At 39.2% G+C, this 17,027-nt stretch overlaps 1 long non-coding RNA gene across 1 annotated transcript in view; it reads right to left on the bottom strand.

Moving 5' to 3' along the window:
• Nucleotides 1-8,230: 8,230 nt before the first annotated feature.
• The window catches only part of LOC147915105 (uncharacterized), a 57,376-nt gene continuing 48,579 nt past the window's right edge, over nt 8,231-17,027 (bottom strand). Inside the window, exon 2 of the long non-coding RNA XR_015554375.1 lies at nt 8,231-8,504. This is a non-coding gene — a long non-coding RNA (uncharacterized LOC147915105). The remainder of the gene's footprint in view (nt 8,505-17,027) is intronic.

Raw genomic sequence — 17,027 nt, 5'->3', positions numbered from 1 at the left:
ACCAAGAAGCCTTACAGTCACAAGAAACTGAATTCCACATAAGGGCTGGGAATTTGCATGTTGTGTTCGTTGATGTATCCTCAGGGCCAAGAACAGTGCCTGGCATGTAGGAGACTTTTCATAAATACTTGCTGAATGAATCAATGGTTTTTGAATTGGATTAAATTACTTGCTATATGTTATTGCTGTACTGATTGCATTTGGGGGGATAGGGAAAGTACAAAGTAGGATTGTTTCCTTGAGGAATTTACATTCTGTTATTTTTCTTATAAAATGGAGATTAACATATAGAAAAGGACAATATGAACCAGCCCACCTTCCCTCCCCCAGTAGACTATTGAGTGCTGTAGAAGGAATCACATGAGCGTTGGAGTCAGACTAATTTGAGTTTGTACCCAGGTGTAGTGGCTTACTGGCTGGCATTACATTGACAATCCCAGTTCCTCATCTGTTGATGGGGATTAATAATACCTACCTTATACAGTGGTTGCAAGGCTTACAAGCGGTGTATGTACATGTGGTATCAATAAATAGTAATATTATTTTAGGGCTGACTTAATCACTTCTAGTACTTTATTCTTCATATTTTCTTATCCCCTTAAGTAAAGCTAGTTTTTAATGGGAATGGGCATTGATTGATTCCTCTTGGAAATGTTCATGTGTGTTGTTTTAGATCCATATCTAAAAGCATTCTTTATATTAGGTGTTCATCAAGATTAATTTAGAGTTCAATCAATGTGGAACAGATATTAATAGATAATAATAAGTGCAGTGTGGAGTAATGGAGGATGTATTGGACTAGGGATGTGGAAATGTGGATTCCAGACTCAGCAGCATGACTTTAGGCAAATGATACCACTTCCCTTTGCAGAAAACTCAGATGGCTCCCATATGGCCTTGGAATAACATCAAAATTCCTACATTAGTCCAAGAGGGGCTCCTGCCCTTGGACCTGAGCTTTAGAATACCTCGCTCTGGCCCTACTTTGTCTATGCCCTTCCTTACGGGACAATGAGTTTGTGGGCCTAAAGGGACGTGCCCACCTGGAACCTAGGTCTACCTCTGAGATTACATTCAAGCTAGCTGGAACCTAGATCTCAGTATTCCTGGTCCAAATGACCGAGTCCTCTTCCAAGGACCACAGGGTCCTTTACCTTGGGTTGGTCCTATGAGACCACTTCCAACTCCACGAAAGCCACTTCCCAAACACTTTCCTCCCTCTGAGTTTGCTAATGTTTTCTCTGCTGGAACACCTTCCCAACTTCCACATTTCCTGATCTGCCAATCAGAAGGAGTTGCTTATTCCTCAACTACATATGTTTTGTATCTCTGCATTGTATTTTGGCTGTTTTTTTTGTCAGCCTTCTACACTAGATAATAAGCTTATGGCAAGTTCTCCTTGTTCTTGGTGGTATTCTCTACAGTACATATTTCAGGGCCTTGCACATATCAAGCATCCAGAAAACCTCTGGCAAATGAAAGAATGGAGCCTTTGTTCTCACCTCTAAAAGGCAGAGTCTTACAGAGATTGTCTCAAAGGTTATATCCACATCTAGTATTTTACAGTGCTGTATATGAAAATCTTAACAGATTCCAGTGACCAAAAAAACAATATTGAAATGCATTATATAACAAACTTGTAGAAACCATTTAGACTAGGAAAGTGGGAGTCAGTGTAGGAATTCCACCTAGGACATCCTGGAGAGGTGATCACCCAGCCTGACTTGAAGATATCCAGCAATAAAGAGCTCACCCTCTTGTAAGTCAGCATTTTACTCTGTTTCCCCTTGAAATGTGAATGATCAAAAAGTGTTTCCTTAAATGGAGCCTAGTGCAAGCATTCTTTTATCCAGACCAAACCTTTCCAGTTGGTGTCCCTATCGTGACACGGCATTCAGACACCTCCCCTTTCTTATCATCAACTGAGCACATTTCAATCTCTAACTCCACTGTCCAAATGTTGTCTGACCAGGACTGAAGACAATGGGGTTAGGAATGCCCCTGTCTAGGTGCTTTTTCTTCTGTGAAAACATCCAGTGTAATGGTTTTACTATGCTGTTTTTGTTTGCAGTGGCAACACACTGTTGGCTCATATTGAGTTTATAGTCAAGTAAACTCTAGATTTTGTTCATGGAAATTGCCATTAAGCCAGGTGTCTCCTGTCCTGCACATGTGAGATGATCTTGGAGCCCAATATCTTGTTAGTTTTAGCCCTATACTTCAACCCGTCATAATATTTTTAAAACTTGATTCAGTCATCCATCATCTTAAACATCTCTCCCAGCTTTGTGTTGGCTGTAGATGTGATAAGCAGGGCCTCTTGTCTTTCTTGAAGTTGTTAATAAAAGTGTTGAATGCAAGAGGTCTAAGTCTAAATCCCTACAGCATACTGCCAGGACACTGTTTTCCAAATTATATTCTCTGAGATACTAGTTCCATGAGACGCTAAAGGAAAAACGAGGAAAACTTTTCCATGATCAGATAAGTTTGAGAAACACCACATACTATATGCCCTTTCCTGGGAAGTCTTAGTGCATACTGCACACTATAAAGTGAGGGGTCTTGCAGTAATGAGGAGTCTTGTTTACCTCCAATTAGCCCAACATTTCCCGAGCTTATTTGTGTGAGGAAAGCTGTTTGGTGGTTGTTACTTTGGTGTGTTTGTCTGTTCTAACATCCTGCCATGTTCCTGGTTCAGGGACAATACTTTGATACCCTCTCTTACCCTCAATAACACACTTTAGAATATTACCACGAAGACCCAAATTAATAGGTGCGTAGTTTCAAAAATTCATTTTACCCTTTGTGAGCTTTAAGATGAGACTTTTCGCCCCTCTATACCATTCAACTTGATTCCTTAAAGATTATGTGACTACAAGTTGTTTTAATACTCTGGGCTATTAATTTATTTGTCTTATTCTACCTTGAGCCTTGTTTTTCTCTTCTCCTTGTTTCTTTTTTTTTTCAGTTTGAAAACAATTTCTCTTGATACAAAAGTTGAAAGCAGAACAATGTTTAAGAGTTTAGTCTTTCACTAACCTACTCTGTCTGACCCAAATGGATTTGGCTCTTCGTGTTCTTCTCACTCTGGGAAGAGCTAATTGTAATTTTTTAAAAAAGTCATTTAAGCTCTGTATTCTATCTTTTGTACTCTACAACCCATTTTTGGACTTTGACTCATGGTTCTTACAGGTTTATGGCGCTCTTGTTTTCATTTTTGGTTATACACTGTTTATTCTGTCCTTTGTACATGTCTTTTTAAAATATGATCTCATCCCAGACAGTAACTAAGGCTCCATTTGTGTTTTAAAAAATATAATCAGTGACTGTATTATCAGAATGTCATTGTTCTTCTTCCATTGCTCTGAAGCAATTTTCCCTTTTAGAATCTCTGGCCGTGCAGTCATACCTAATTTGTCTTATACTTTTTGAGATGTGCCTTCCTGAAATCCTGAGTGATTGTCTGGCTGTCTCCCAGCATTCCTTTCCACTGCTTGATTATTAATTCCAAGAACATTGTTCACATTCTCTAAAGTTACTATCACTCCCATTGACTCAATTGGTTTTTCCTTGTTGTAAAGGATCAAATTCAAAGTAGCCATTCCTCTTGCTTATTTCTGGACTCATTGAGAGCTGAAATTATTGGCAAAGCAATATTGAGTTAGTCTGACTGATTTATTCATTAAATAGTGACCGCCTACTATGTGCCAGGCGAAGCTCTTGCTGGAGGGAAGACGGCAGAGAACAGGACAGAGAGGAGGCAGGAGACACAGTAAACAAAAAAAGTATATCAAAATAATCTCAGCTAATGACAGGTTGTATAAATGAAGTAAAATACCATAACACCATAGAAAGTTGTGAGTCAGGGTGCGCTAGTTTAAATTCGATGCTCAGGAAAGGCCTCACTAAGTAAGTAACATTTGAGCTGAGATCTGAATGCCAAGAGAGATCCAGGTATAAAATATCTCTGGGTAGAATGTTCCACACTGAGGAACTGTGAGTGCACGGGTCCTAAGGTGTGGATGTTCTTGGCTTATTCTAGGAGGAGGAAGAAGGCCACAGGGCTGAGCATAAGGAATAGAGGATGCAGTGGCAGGAACAAGGTGCGAGAAGTCGGCAGGAGATGGGGAGCCAAGTAGAGGTCAGATCACGTCCCCCTACAGACGAACTAAGTCACATAGGAATGACCCTGTGAGGTTTCAATCAGGGTGGTGACGTGATCTGGATTATAATTTTAAGAAAATAACCCTAAGTCCAGGGTGAAGATCAGCTTTGGACTTGACTGAACGAGATGGAAGCAAAGAACCCACAAGGGAACAACTGGAGATGTCAGGAGCGGGAAGCTGAGGTCCCCTCCCTGCCATAGCTCAGCTTGGTCAGTTTTGTGATCTTGGATATGGGTGTAATATATGTCTCCTATGATTGACTGAACAGTATTTGGCATGCTCCCTGAACTAGATTATTATTTCATGTCCCTCATATTTTCTCTCGTATCCATGTTCTTCACGTCTCTCCTCTGGGTCAAGGCTTTGCACATAGTCCATGCTTTCTTGACAGATAACACTATTCCATTACCCCATGTCTCAGAATTGGTTTTTTTTTTTGAAGCGGATTAATAGTCTGGATGCTCCATTTGTGTAAAAAAATGTTATAAATGATGCCCTTGGAGTTATGCCATGCAGAGCCCTGAATATTGGCTGAAATATATTTCAACCATGCGTCATGTACTGTGTCCTACTCATATTTTATATTTAGGAGGAGTTCTCTTGAATTTCTCAAAATTATTAAGATGTTCCCATTTTAACAGTTGTGTTTTGGATATGAGAAAGGAAAGAAACTAACTGTTAATGAGAGATGTCTGGGGAAGAAATAACATATCTGGGTTCCTTATTCAAATTAGCTAACCAATTTGGTATGGCAAAACACTTCCAGTGAATCATAGAACTTCAGTAAGGAAACTAGTCACTAGGCAGTAATACTTGCTGCAGATGAGACACTGCTTTGAACTGGCCAACCTAATCAGGTTTTCTATGAACACATTAGTTAAGCACCAAAAGATTTCCAGGCTCACTCTGCCTTGCTCCATTGCTCCACTGTCCTTGGGATAATAGTGAAAATGCACAAGGATCACAGTCCTTTTATGCTTCTTTGACTCCAGAGACTAGCCGAAATGCAAGTGGGGGTCATATTAATTTGCTTTTCTCTGCTGTGTTTGGCTCTAGGATCATAGCATCAGTGATTCTTGCCTGCAACCAATTGCTTTAATTTCTCACCAGAGAGTATTGCCTCTATTACTAGATGAAGGCAGTGATAATTCTCCAAATGCCTGGGACAGTTTTACTGGATGGAATTTCACAGCTATAATGGGGAAGAAGTGTTCTCTGCTGTTGCCAATAACATTAAAAAAAAAGAGAAAAACTTTACATGTCTTTAAAACAAGCAATCCCAAGACAGTGATCTCAATGGTGTATCAACAAAAGAATTAATAGTACTGTATCACCACATACATTTTTATGTATAAAACAGAGGGATTATAAACTCTGAGGGGTATAGCCCAAAAGTTTTCTGTGATTTTCGTCAATCCAATAAGAATGTTGATATGCTGTTAATGTTTCTTTCTGGGCATTCTCTGTTATTTCCTAACTCAGCTACAGCAGAAAAATAAAAGCATTGAGACGGGTTCCATTTCAAGTTCTGTCACCATAAAGCTGTGAGAGCCTGAACAGGTCACATTATCTCTTTGGCCCTCAGCTTCCTCATTTAGAAGGAAATCTTGTCATTTGTGACAACAGGGATAGAACTTGAGGGTATTATGCTAAGTGAAATAAGTCAGACAGAGAAAGACAAATACTGCATGATCTCACTTATATATGGTTGCCTGGGGCTGGGATAGGGAAAATGGAGAGATGCTGGTCAAAGGGTACAAACTTTCAGTTACAAGGTGAGTAAGTTCTGGGTATCTAATGTACCACTTGGTAACTATAATTAACATTACCATATTACATACTTGAAAGTTGCTGAGAGAGTAAATCTTGTGTTCTTAACACACACAAAAAAGTGATAACCATGTGAGATGACAATGTGTTAACTAACCTTATCGTGGTAATCCTTTCGCGATATATACATACATCAAATCGTCATGTTGTACACCTTAAATTTACACAATGTTACTTGTCAATTATTTCTCTATAAAGCTAGAAGAAAAATAAATAAAACAAAAGTGTGCATTAGAAAATGAGCCCAAATGTCCCTTTCATTCTAAAGTTACATTTTCTTCTATCAAGATTTTCATTAAGACAACAATATAATAAAAGCAGTTTTGCATATATTTTTCTCCATTTTTTTTTCCCTAGAACAATGGAGGCCCCACAGCATGGAATGAAAACCTTGAATTCTACTGAACTTCTTTCTGTAATATTAGAATTTGGTTCCTTGTTCCACGTTCAGCTCTATTTCCTTGTCTGACCAAATACTCTTCTTTCCAGCATTCCAGCATGTCCACATCAAAAGGTTGAGTGTGTGTGTGGTGTGTGTGTGTGTGTGTGTGTGTAACAGGGGATGAGGAACATCTGGAAGAGGGAGCAAAGGATAGATGATGACTTACAGCTCATGCAGGAAAAGTTAGATTTGGAAATTCCTCCAGGTCTAACCCTTCAGCTGTCATGAACCAACTCTAAATGAGAAAGAGAAAGGACGTTGCTTTTGAGTGTAGATTTAGGGAATGAAATACAAGTTAACACTTGGGGCTGCAGACTTTCCACCACATAATCATCACATATTCAGAGGAGGCCAGCTTCTGAGAGTGGACCTGTGAATTTATCAGTGAGGAAACGAGCAGACGAGTGGTAGACAAAAGCTTTGTTCACAACTAAGAGTTGGGGTATTAACCAGTCTATTTACAATAGCTAACTACCAACCACAATCATCTTTGCCATGTAATTACACAATCACTTACATTTCAGTGTGACATAGTTTTCATTAAATTCACATTATATGCAGGAAATCATGATTTCTCCTTACTTCTTAGCTAGAGAACAATGCCTTGTTTAAAAGGTGAAGTGTGGATAAAATAATCCGTGAGTGATATGGATGGCTGAGAAACAGCTTACTTGGCTATGACATTAGTAGGTCTGTCCATAACATGGCACTTATAGTTTATCACATATTTCAATGAATTTTATACTGTAATAGGACAAATAGAACCATAACTATAGTTTCATAATTCATGTTGGTGATTTCCTATACTATCGTTCTATCTTTTATGTGTGTGTGTGTGTGTGTGTGTACACATATATATCTGGAAGTTAGGCAGAATCATTGAGATATTAGATTGGAATATATACAGTTGATTCTCATTATTCATGATAGTTCTGTTCTATAAAGCAGCCATGAACCCTGAATTTGTGATTACTGCACCAGTGTTCCTAGGGTAAAGACAAGGTTAGGTTCCTGTGATCCTCTGGTCATAACATTTTCATCAACCAGTCGGTAAAAAAACTTGATTAATATGTGTTTCTGTTTAAAGAAACCTTATTTAACTGGCATTGCTGTTTCATTAACATTGAATTCAACCCAATAGCACTCTAGGTCATGCCTGGACCACGCTTATCTAACACACATTTTCTCCACAAGGCACATCACAGCCTTCTTGCATTTAGGGACACTAGTCACCACTGCAATATGATGCTCAGAGGTCATTTTAAACAGCAAAATCATCAGTAAAAAACACAAAATTATGAAAAATGTGTCACTAAATAGACCACAGAAAGGACTCTTGTTTATAGTAGGAGAACTGAAACTACAAGTCAGCATTGCCTTGTTCAGTCTCGGCTGGGAAGGTCTGTGGTGAGTGACTCAAATTTTTCATCACTTAGCATGTCCACAAATGACCATTAAAGTGCTGTGAGTGTTGGTTTAGGCTTCAAAAATAAATTTTAGTAAGTAGGCGAATTTGCAAATGCAGAATATGAAAATAAATAATGATCAACTGTGTGTGTGTACATATATATATATATATATATATATATATATATATATATATGGCGGAATCATTGAGAGGTTTGATTGGAACACCTCAGAGCCTATTTGGACATAGGGAGCAGAGAGGGCACAACCCCACCTTATGACATTGACTCCCTCAACATTAATCAAGAGACACTGATGCGCTTTTGAATATGTGCCTGTTCCAGTTATCTACTGAAGCCTAACAAATCACGCAAAACTGGATAGCTCAAATAACATCAATGATTTATTTTACTCATAAATCTAGAATTTTGTAGGGTTTGATGGGAACAACTCATGTTTGCCCCACAAGGCATTTGGTGAAACCTGGAAGAACCACTGTCAAGATGACTTGACTCATCACTGGCAAGTTGGTGTTAACTCGCAGCTTGGAAGTCCAGAGGGCTGTGGACCAGAGCCCTTGGTTCATCTCCATGTGGGCTTCTCCATGAGCTGACGGGGCTTCCTCACTGTGTGGTCACTGGGTTCTAAGAGCAAGTGTACTAAGAAACAGGAAATGGAAGTTACCAAATTTGTGTTTCCTGGGCCTGGAAAATTGTACCGTATGACTTCTGACATATTCTATGGCTCAAGTAGTCACAGAGCCCTTATTTAAGGTAAGAGACATAGATCCCTTTTTTTTTTAATTTTTTGTTTATTGCAGTAACATTGGTTTATAACATTGTATAAATTTCAGGTGTACATCAATATACTTCTATTTCTGCATAGATTACATCATGTTCACCACCCAAATACTAATTACAACCCATCACCACACACGTTCCGAATTATCCTCCTCACCCTCCTCCCTCCCCTCTTCCCCTCTGGTAACCACCAATCCAATCTCTGTCTCCATGTGTTTGTTTGTTGTTGTTATTATCTACTACTTAATGAGGGAAATCATACGGTATTTGACCCTCTCCCTCTGACTTATTTCACTTTGCATTATACCCTCAATGTCCATCCATGTTGTCACAAATGGCTGGATTTCATCGTTTCTTATGGCTGAGTAGTATTCCATTGTGTGTATATACCACATCTTCTTTATCCATTCGTCCCTCGATGGGCACTTAGGTTGCTTCCAGGGCTTGGCTGTTGTGAATAACGGCTATTGTGAACACAGGGGTGCATGTATCTTTACACGTTGGTGTTTTCAGGTTCTTTGGATAAATACCCAGAAGTGGAATAGCTGGATCATATGGTAGTTCTATCCCTAATTTTTTGAGGAATCTCCCTACTGTTTTCCATAGTGGCTGCACCAGTTTGCACTCCCACCAGCAGTGTATGAGAGTTCCCTTCTCTCCACATCCTCTCCAACACATGTTGTTTCCTGTCTTGTTAATTATAGCCATTCTGACGGGCGAGAGGTGATATCTCATTGTAGTTTTGATTTGCATTTCCTTGATAGTTAATGATTTTGAACATCTTTTCATGTGTCTGTTGGCCATCTGTACATCTTCTTTGGAGAAATGTCTGTTCAGGTCTTTTGCCCATTTTTTAATTGGGTTGTTAGTTTTTTGTTGTTGAGATGCATCAGTTCTTTGTATATTTTGGAGATTAACCCCTTATCAGATTTATGGTTTGCAAATATCTTCTCCCAATTGTTAGGTTGTCTTTGTGTTTTGTTGATGGTTTCCTTTGCTGTGCAGAAGCTTTTTAGTTTGATGTAGTCCCATTTGTTTACTTTTTCTGTTGTTTCTCTTGCCCGGTCAGACATGGTGCTCAAAAATATGTTGCTAAGACCGATGTCGAATAGTGTACTGCCTATGTTTTCTTCTAGAAGTTTCATAGTTTCAGGTCTTACATTCAAGTCTTTAATCCATTTTGAGTTAATTTTTGTGTATGGTGTAAGGTAAAGGTCTACTTTCATTTTTTTGCATATGGCTATCCAGTTTTCCCAACGCCATTTGTTGAAGAGACTTTCTTTTCTCCATTGTATGTCCTTGGCTCCTTTCTCGAAGATTAGCTGTCCATAGATGTGTGGGTTTATTTCTGGGCTTTCGATTCTGTTCCATTGATCTGTTTGTCTGTTTTCGTGCCAGTACCATGCTGTTTTGGTTACTATAGCTTTGTAGTATATTTTGAAATCAGGGAGTGTGATACCTCCAGCTTTGTTCTTTTTTCTCAGGATTCTTTTAGCTATTCGGGGTCTTTTGTTATTCCATATAAATTTTAGGATTCTTTGTTCTATTTCTGTGAAAAGTGTTATTGGAACTTTGATAGGGATTGCATTGAATCTATAGATTGCTTTAGGAAGTATGGACATCTTAACTATGTTAATTCTTCCAATCCAAGAGCACAGAATATCTTTCCATTTCTTTGTGTCTTCTTCAATTTCTTTCAGCAATGTTTTATAGTTTTCTGTGTACAGATCTTTCACTTCTTTGGTGAAGTTTATTCCTAGGTATTTTATTCTTTTTGTTGCAATTGTAAATGGGATTGTATTCTTAATTTCTCTTTCTGCTACTTCGTTGTTAGTGTATAGAAATGCAACTGATTTTTGTATGTTGATTTTGTATCCTGCAACTTTACCGTATTTGTTTATTATTTCTAAAAGTTTTTTGGTGGATTCTTTAGGGTTTTCTACATATAAAATCATGTCATCTGCAAATAGTGACAGTTTCACTTCTTCCTTTCCAATTTGGATCCCTTTTATTTCTTTCTCTTGCCTGATTGCTCTGGCTAGGACTTCCAGTACTATGTTAAATAGGAGTGGTGACAGTGGGCATCCTTGTCTGGTTCCTGTTCTTAGAGGGATAGCTTTCAGTTTTTTACCATTAAGGATGATATTAGATGTGGGTTTGTCATATATGGCCTTTATTATGTTGAGGTACTTTCCTTCTATACCCATTTTATTCAGAGTTTTTATCATAAATGGATGCTGTATCTTGTCAAATTCTTTCTCTGCATCTATTGAGATGATCATGTGATTTTTATTCTTCATTTTATTAATGTGGTGTATTACGTTGATTGATTTGTGAATGTTGAACCATCCCTGCATCCCTGGAATAAATCCCACTTGATCATGGTGTATAATCTTTTTAACGTATTGTTGTATGCGATTTGCTAGTATTTTGTTGAGGATTTTTGCATCGATGTTCATCAGTGATCTTGGCCTTTAATTTTCTTTTTTGTGTTGTCCTTGTCTGGTTTTGGTATCAGGGTAATGTTGGCTTCGTTGAATGAGTTAGGGAGCTTCCCTTGCTCCTCAGTTTTTTGGAAGAGTTTGAGAAGGATAGGTATTAATTCTTCTTTGAATGTTTGGTACAATTCACCAGGGAAGCCGTCTGGTCCTGGACTTTTATTTTTGGGGAGATTTTTGGTTACTGTTTTGATCTCCTTACTGGTGATTGGTCTATTCAAATTCTCTGTTTCTTCTTGATCCAGTTTTGGAAGGTTGTGTGATTCTAAAAATTTATCCATTTCTTTCAGATTGTCGAATTTGTTGGCATATAGCTTTTCATAGTATTCTCTTATAATCTTTTGTATTTGTGAGGTGTCTGTTGTATTTCTCCTCTTTCATTTCTGATTTTACTTATTTGTGCTTTCTCTCTTTTTGTCTTGGTGAGTCTAGCTAAAGGTTTGTCCATTTTGTTTATCTTTTCAAAGAACCAGCTCTTGGTTTTATTAATTTTTTCTATTTCTTTTTAATCTCTATTTCATCTATTTCTGCTCTGATTTTTATTATTTCCCTTCTTCTACTGATTTTGGGCTTTGTTTGTTCTTCTTTTTCCAGTTCCTTTAGGTCCATTGTTAGATTGTTTAGTCGAGATTTTTCTTGTTTGTTGAGATAGGCCTGTATTGCTACAAACTTCCCTCTTAGAACCACTTTTGCTGTATCCCATAAATTCTGGCATGTCATATTTTCATTTTCATTTGTCTCCAGGTATTTTTTGATTTCTCCTTTGATTTCTTTGTTGACTCAATCATTGTTCAGTAGCATTTTGTTTAATCTCCACATATGTGTGGCTTTTCTGATTTTCTTCCTATAGTTGATTTCTAGTTTCATACCGTTGTGGTCAGAAAAGATGCTTGGTATTATTTCAATCTTCTTAAATTTATGGAGACTTGTTTTGTGGCCTTATATGTGATCAATCCTGGAGAATGTTCCATGTGCGTTTGAAAAGAACGTGTATTCTTCGGTTTTTGGATGGAATGCTCTGTATATATCTATCTACCAGGTCCATCTGTTCTAGTGTCTCATGTAAGGCCAATGTTTCCTTATTGATCTTCTCTTTGGATGATCTATCCGTTGGTGTAAGTGGAGTGTTAAAGTCCCCTACTATTATTGTGTTACTGTCTAGTTTTCTTTTTAAGTCTGTTAATAATTGCTTTGTATATACAGGTGCACCTACATTGGGTGCATAGACATTTACAAGTGTTATATCCTCTTTTTGGATTGTTCCCTTGATTATTATGTAATGTCCTTCTTTGTCTCTTTTTACAGTTTTTGTTTTAAAGTCTATTTTGTCTGATATGAGCATTGCTACCCCAGCTTTCTTTTCATTGCCATTTGCATGGTGTATCTTTTTCCATCCTTCACTTTCAGTTTGTGAGTGTCTTTAGGTCTGAAGTGTGTCTCTTATATGCAGCATATATATGGGTCTTGTTTTTTTATCCAGTCAGCCTCCCTATGCCTTTTAATTGGAGCATTTAGTCCATTGACGTTTAAAGTAGCTATTGGTAAGTATGTACTCACTGCCATTTTTTAACTTTTTTTTTTCTCAGTGTTTTAGTAGTCCTTCTCTATTCCTTTCTCCTTCTATACAGAATTGATCGTCTCTTTAGTTTGACCTCTGTCTGAAAGCTCTACTCTTTAACTCTCCTCCTCCCTCATTTTATGTTTTTGATATCGTATCTAACCTCTTTTTTGTGCATTTGTATCCATTACCCTCTTATCATGGAAATAGATAATTTTTCATATTTGTGGTCTTCTCTTTTCCCCTTAAATCAGTCCCTTTAACATTTCTTGTAGCACTGGTTTCTTGGTGACAAACTCCTTTAACTTTTGCTTGTCTGGGAAATTTTTGATCTCTCCTTCCATTTTGAATGATAACCTTGCCAGGTAGAGTATTCTTGGCTGTAAGTTTTTCCTTTTAGCACTTTAAAGATATCATGCCACTCTCTTCTAGCCTGTAAGGTTTCTGCTGAGAAGTCAGCTGATAGCCTTATGGGGTTTCCTTTGTATGTAACTTGTCTTTCTCTTGTGGCTTTTAGGATTTTCTCTTTATCTTTAATTCTAGACATTTTGATTATGATGTGTCTTGGTGTGGGCCTCTTTGGGTTTATCTTGTTTGGGGCTCTCTGTGATTCCTGTACCTGGATGTCTGTTTCCTTCCTTAGGTTAGGGAAGTTTTCATCTATTATTTCTTGAAATAGATTCTCTGCCCCTTTGTCTTACTCTTCTCCTTCCAGGACACCTATAACATGGATGTTAGTGCGCTTGATGTTGTCCCAGAGGTCCCTTAGACTGTCCTCACTCTTTTTAATTCTTTTCTCTTTCACCTATTCAGCTTGGGTAATTTCTTCTAGTCTTTCATCCAGCTCACAGATCTGTTCTTCTGTATCCTCTACTCTGCTTTTGAGTCCCTCTAGTGAATTTTTCATTTCCAGTATTGTATTCTTCATTTCTGATTGGTTCTTTTTTATATCTTCCATTTCTTTGTTGACAGTCTCACTGAGTTCATCTATTCTTCTCCCCAGATCAGTGAACATCCTTAACACTCTGTTTGAACTCTCTGTCAGGTAGGTTGCTCATTCCTGTTTCACTTAGTCCTTTTCTGGGGTTTTGTCCTGTTCCCTTACTTGGAATGTATTCCTTTGCCTCCTTATTTTGCCTCCTTTCCCTGTGCTTGTGTCTATGTATTAGGTAGGTCAGCTATGTCTCCTGCTCTTGGATAGGTGACCTTATATAAGTGATGCCTTAGGAGTCCTGCAGTGTGCTTCCCTCAGTTCTCAATGTTCCAGGGGTGACCCCTATGTGGGCTATGTGTGTCCTTCTGTTGTGGCCTGTTTGCTCTCCCTGTAGGTGCCCAGGGAGGCCGAGTTGTGCTCCTGGCCAGCTGTTGTAATACTCAGCTGCTTGTAGTTGTTGTGGGCCCTTCAGTCTCTTTTTCAGGTGTGGGGAGCCCCAGCACAGTGGGCTGCAAGTTCTAATACCACATTTGTGTCACAGTATTTCTTTTAAGTGAGTAGGCCCCCAGCTTGCCAGGTTCTTAGGCTCAGGGGCTTACAATTGCTATAAGCCTCCAACCTTTAGGTCTCTTCTCAGCTCTCTGAGGATTGCAGCTGGGTGGGGCTGGCCTCAGGCAAGGGAGCACCCAATGGTTTCAGGCTTTGGAAGGTGCGGCAAACCCCCATGTGGGTCTTTGAGAAGCACAAGTCTTCTGCAGCTGACAAGCCCTGCCGCCCACAGGTCCACACACACAGTCAACACAGTCCTGCCCCATGTGCGTGCCCTGATCTCCTGAAGTGGACTCAGTTTCTCCATGGCGGGAGCCCCACACACTCCACAACTGCCCCACACTCTCCACCCGCTCCTTGTGCATGCCCTGCCCCACTGAAGTGGGCTCAGTTGCCCAGCTGCAGAGAATCCAGTCACCAATCTATGCAGGACCACAAGTTGCCTGAGGGCTTGTTGTTGGGTGGGGCAGTCTCTAGGGTGGGCTGCCTGCCCTGGCTGAGCTGGATTAAATCGGTGCTCTAGTGGGTGGGGCAGACCTGGGCTAGCAGGCCCCAGGGAGAACTCCAATGGCGTCTGTGTCAGCATGCCCACACCAGGCCACAACAATGGCTGCCGCCAATGTCCCAGTCCCTGGAGAGGTCTCACCTCTCACTGCAATGCACTCAGAGCCTATCAGGTGAGTCTCTTTTCACCAAAGCACTGTGCACCTTTCTTTCTGGTGATTTTAGGTTGTTTTCTGAACCAGGTGAGTTTGCGCGTGGGCCCTTTAAGAGCCAGTTTTAATTTCTTTGTGAACCAGCTTTTCTGGGGGGTACTCCCCAATGTTCTAGTAGCAGGCAAAGTCAAATATTATGCCACTTGACTCAATTGTGCTGGGTCCACAAAATGCCCACAGCAGGGGCACTCTCTGGCTCAAGGCCCTGCTCCCCAGGGAGGGCCGCGGACCTTTGGGCTGCTCCTGGGCGGTCGTGAAGCTGGTGGCTTGTGGAGGTGGCGTTTTTTCTCTCCAGAAGGGAGTTTCTGTCTCTTCCACCTCAATTAGGATTGTTGTTTGTTGTAGGAGTTCCTCTTATCCAGTTTTCAGTTCTGTCTCAGGGGTAATCTTTCCACGATTAGTTGTAAATTGGCTGTGTCCGCGGGAGGAGGGGAGTTCAGAGTCTGCTTACACCGCCATCTTCCATAGATCCATTGATGAGAGAGTGCCAAAAGAATTTTGGGGATCATGTTTTAAAACCAACAAGATGCCATTGATATTACCATTAAGCCTAAGTAACAAGCCATCTACCATACTCACTATGATAGTATTTATTCCTTATGACCATTTGTGAGTATTATCTTTTCCTTAATTATTTTCCCAGATCTGCTTGTTATTATAATTTACCTAGCATAGATCCAAATATCAAGTTGACTAGAAGTGAGCCTTAAAGCGAGCTATCCTATCTCTCAAAAGTCATGGTGGATTTGGAAATATCTCCAGCTAAGCTAGAGAGAAGGTTGCTGAACTCTAATTCAACGATGGCATGCTGCTGTTCTATAGAAATATTAAGAGGGAAATAATGTTCTACTCTCTCACTGCAGGATATATGAATTTAATGAAAGTTTTTGACATTCTCAACCTCTAGATGAGTTATATAACCACAACTACCCATTTTAAAAATTTAGTCTTCGATATAAAATTCCAGACTACTCTAGAGTAAGAGGGAGGAATAGCAGGAAGGGCCTTGAAGTTTGAAAAAAATTAACTCAGAATAAGCAGATCAAGATTGGAAGGTATTTGGGAAGAAATAAATTACAGAAGAAAAGAGAATCAGAGAAATGGCAAAAGCCAATGAGAACTTAGAATACAATAGAAAGAGAAGAGAGTGGAACAAACGTTGATTGAGAACTTTCTCTAAACCGTGTCTGCTTAAAATATATTATTTAATCCTTGAAGATATCTTACTGTGTATTACTACAACCTTTTTCATGGGTGAGCACACTGACGTGAAGTTAAATAATTTACTGAAGACTATTTAGATTAAATTAACAAGTGTTAGAATCCAAGCTTAAGAAGGTGCAGATGAGGAAAGCCCACGAATATGAGAGGCTTTGTCTTTGGAAGGGAGATGTCTTCTTCAGTTTCACTTAGTGGGGAAATAATACACACAGGGATTGGGTAGGAGAGGTCTATTTATGATTAGCTTGGAGATTTGCCCCTTCATCACAGTCCTTAATTAATGAGGCAAACTCCTGATCAGAGGAAGCTTTTGTTGTCTTAATTTCATTTAGAAAACCTTAAAGTCAAATTGACCTAAATAGGATGCAAAGCTAATGTATGGGCCAGAAAGTTGGAAATGATAGAGTGTCATTTATTGTGCTATTCTTTCAACTATTCACTTGTCAAACCTTTAGTTCTCACGAGTAAATGCTTGCCCAAGATGTTCTGTGACCAAGGAGAGGAAAAGAGAGAACAAAATGGAAAAGAGAAATTGGTCTCAAGCTACTCATCCTCTAGTTAGATGAGCAATGGGTCCACAAGTGTCTAATTCTATCATAGTAACTACAATTAAGTGTTCAAAGTCGACAGAGGCACATTGGTGAGAGGAGTAAAATTTTGAGAAGAGCTCTAGAGATATAGTTACAGGCTGGGAAAGACTGAGATTTGAAGAAAGGATGAAGAATCCTTTAAAGCAAGACTGAGTGGAAAAGTGAAGACTTTGGAGTTAAACTGGGGTTCAAGTCCTACCCCACTGTTACCTAGTTGTGTTTCTCCAGTCAATTATTTAACTTCTCTGAGCCTTGGTTTCTTCTTCTGTAAATGTTGACATCTATATATACCTCAAAGGGCTTGGGGGGAAGATTA

Source organism: Ceratotherium simum, chromosome 15 (genome assembly GCF_057802395.1).
Source record: "Ceratotherium simum simum isolate JZ-2026a chromosome 15, ASM5780239v1, whole genome shotgun sequence".
In the NCBI taxonomy this organism is placed as follows: domain Eukaryota; kingdom Metazoa; phylum Chordata; class Mammalia; order Perissodactyla; family Rhinocerotidae; genus Ceratotherium; species Ceratotherium simum.
The sequence above is the reverse complement of the archived record's forward strand: the minus strand, read 5'-3'. Positions and strand labels throughout refer to the sequence as shown.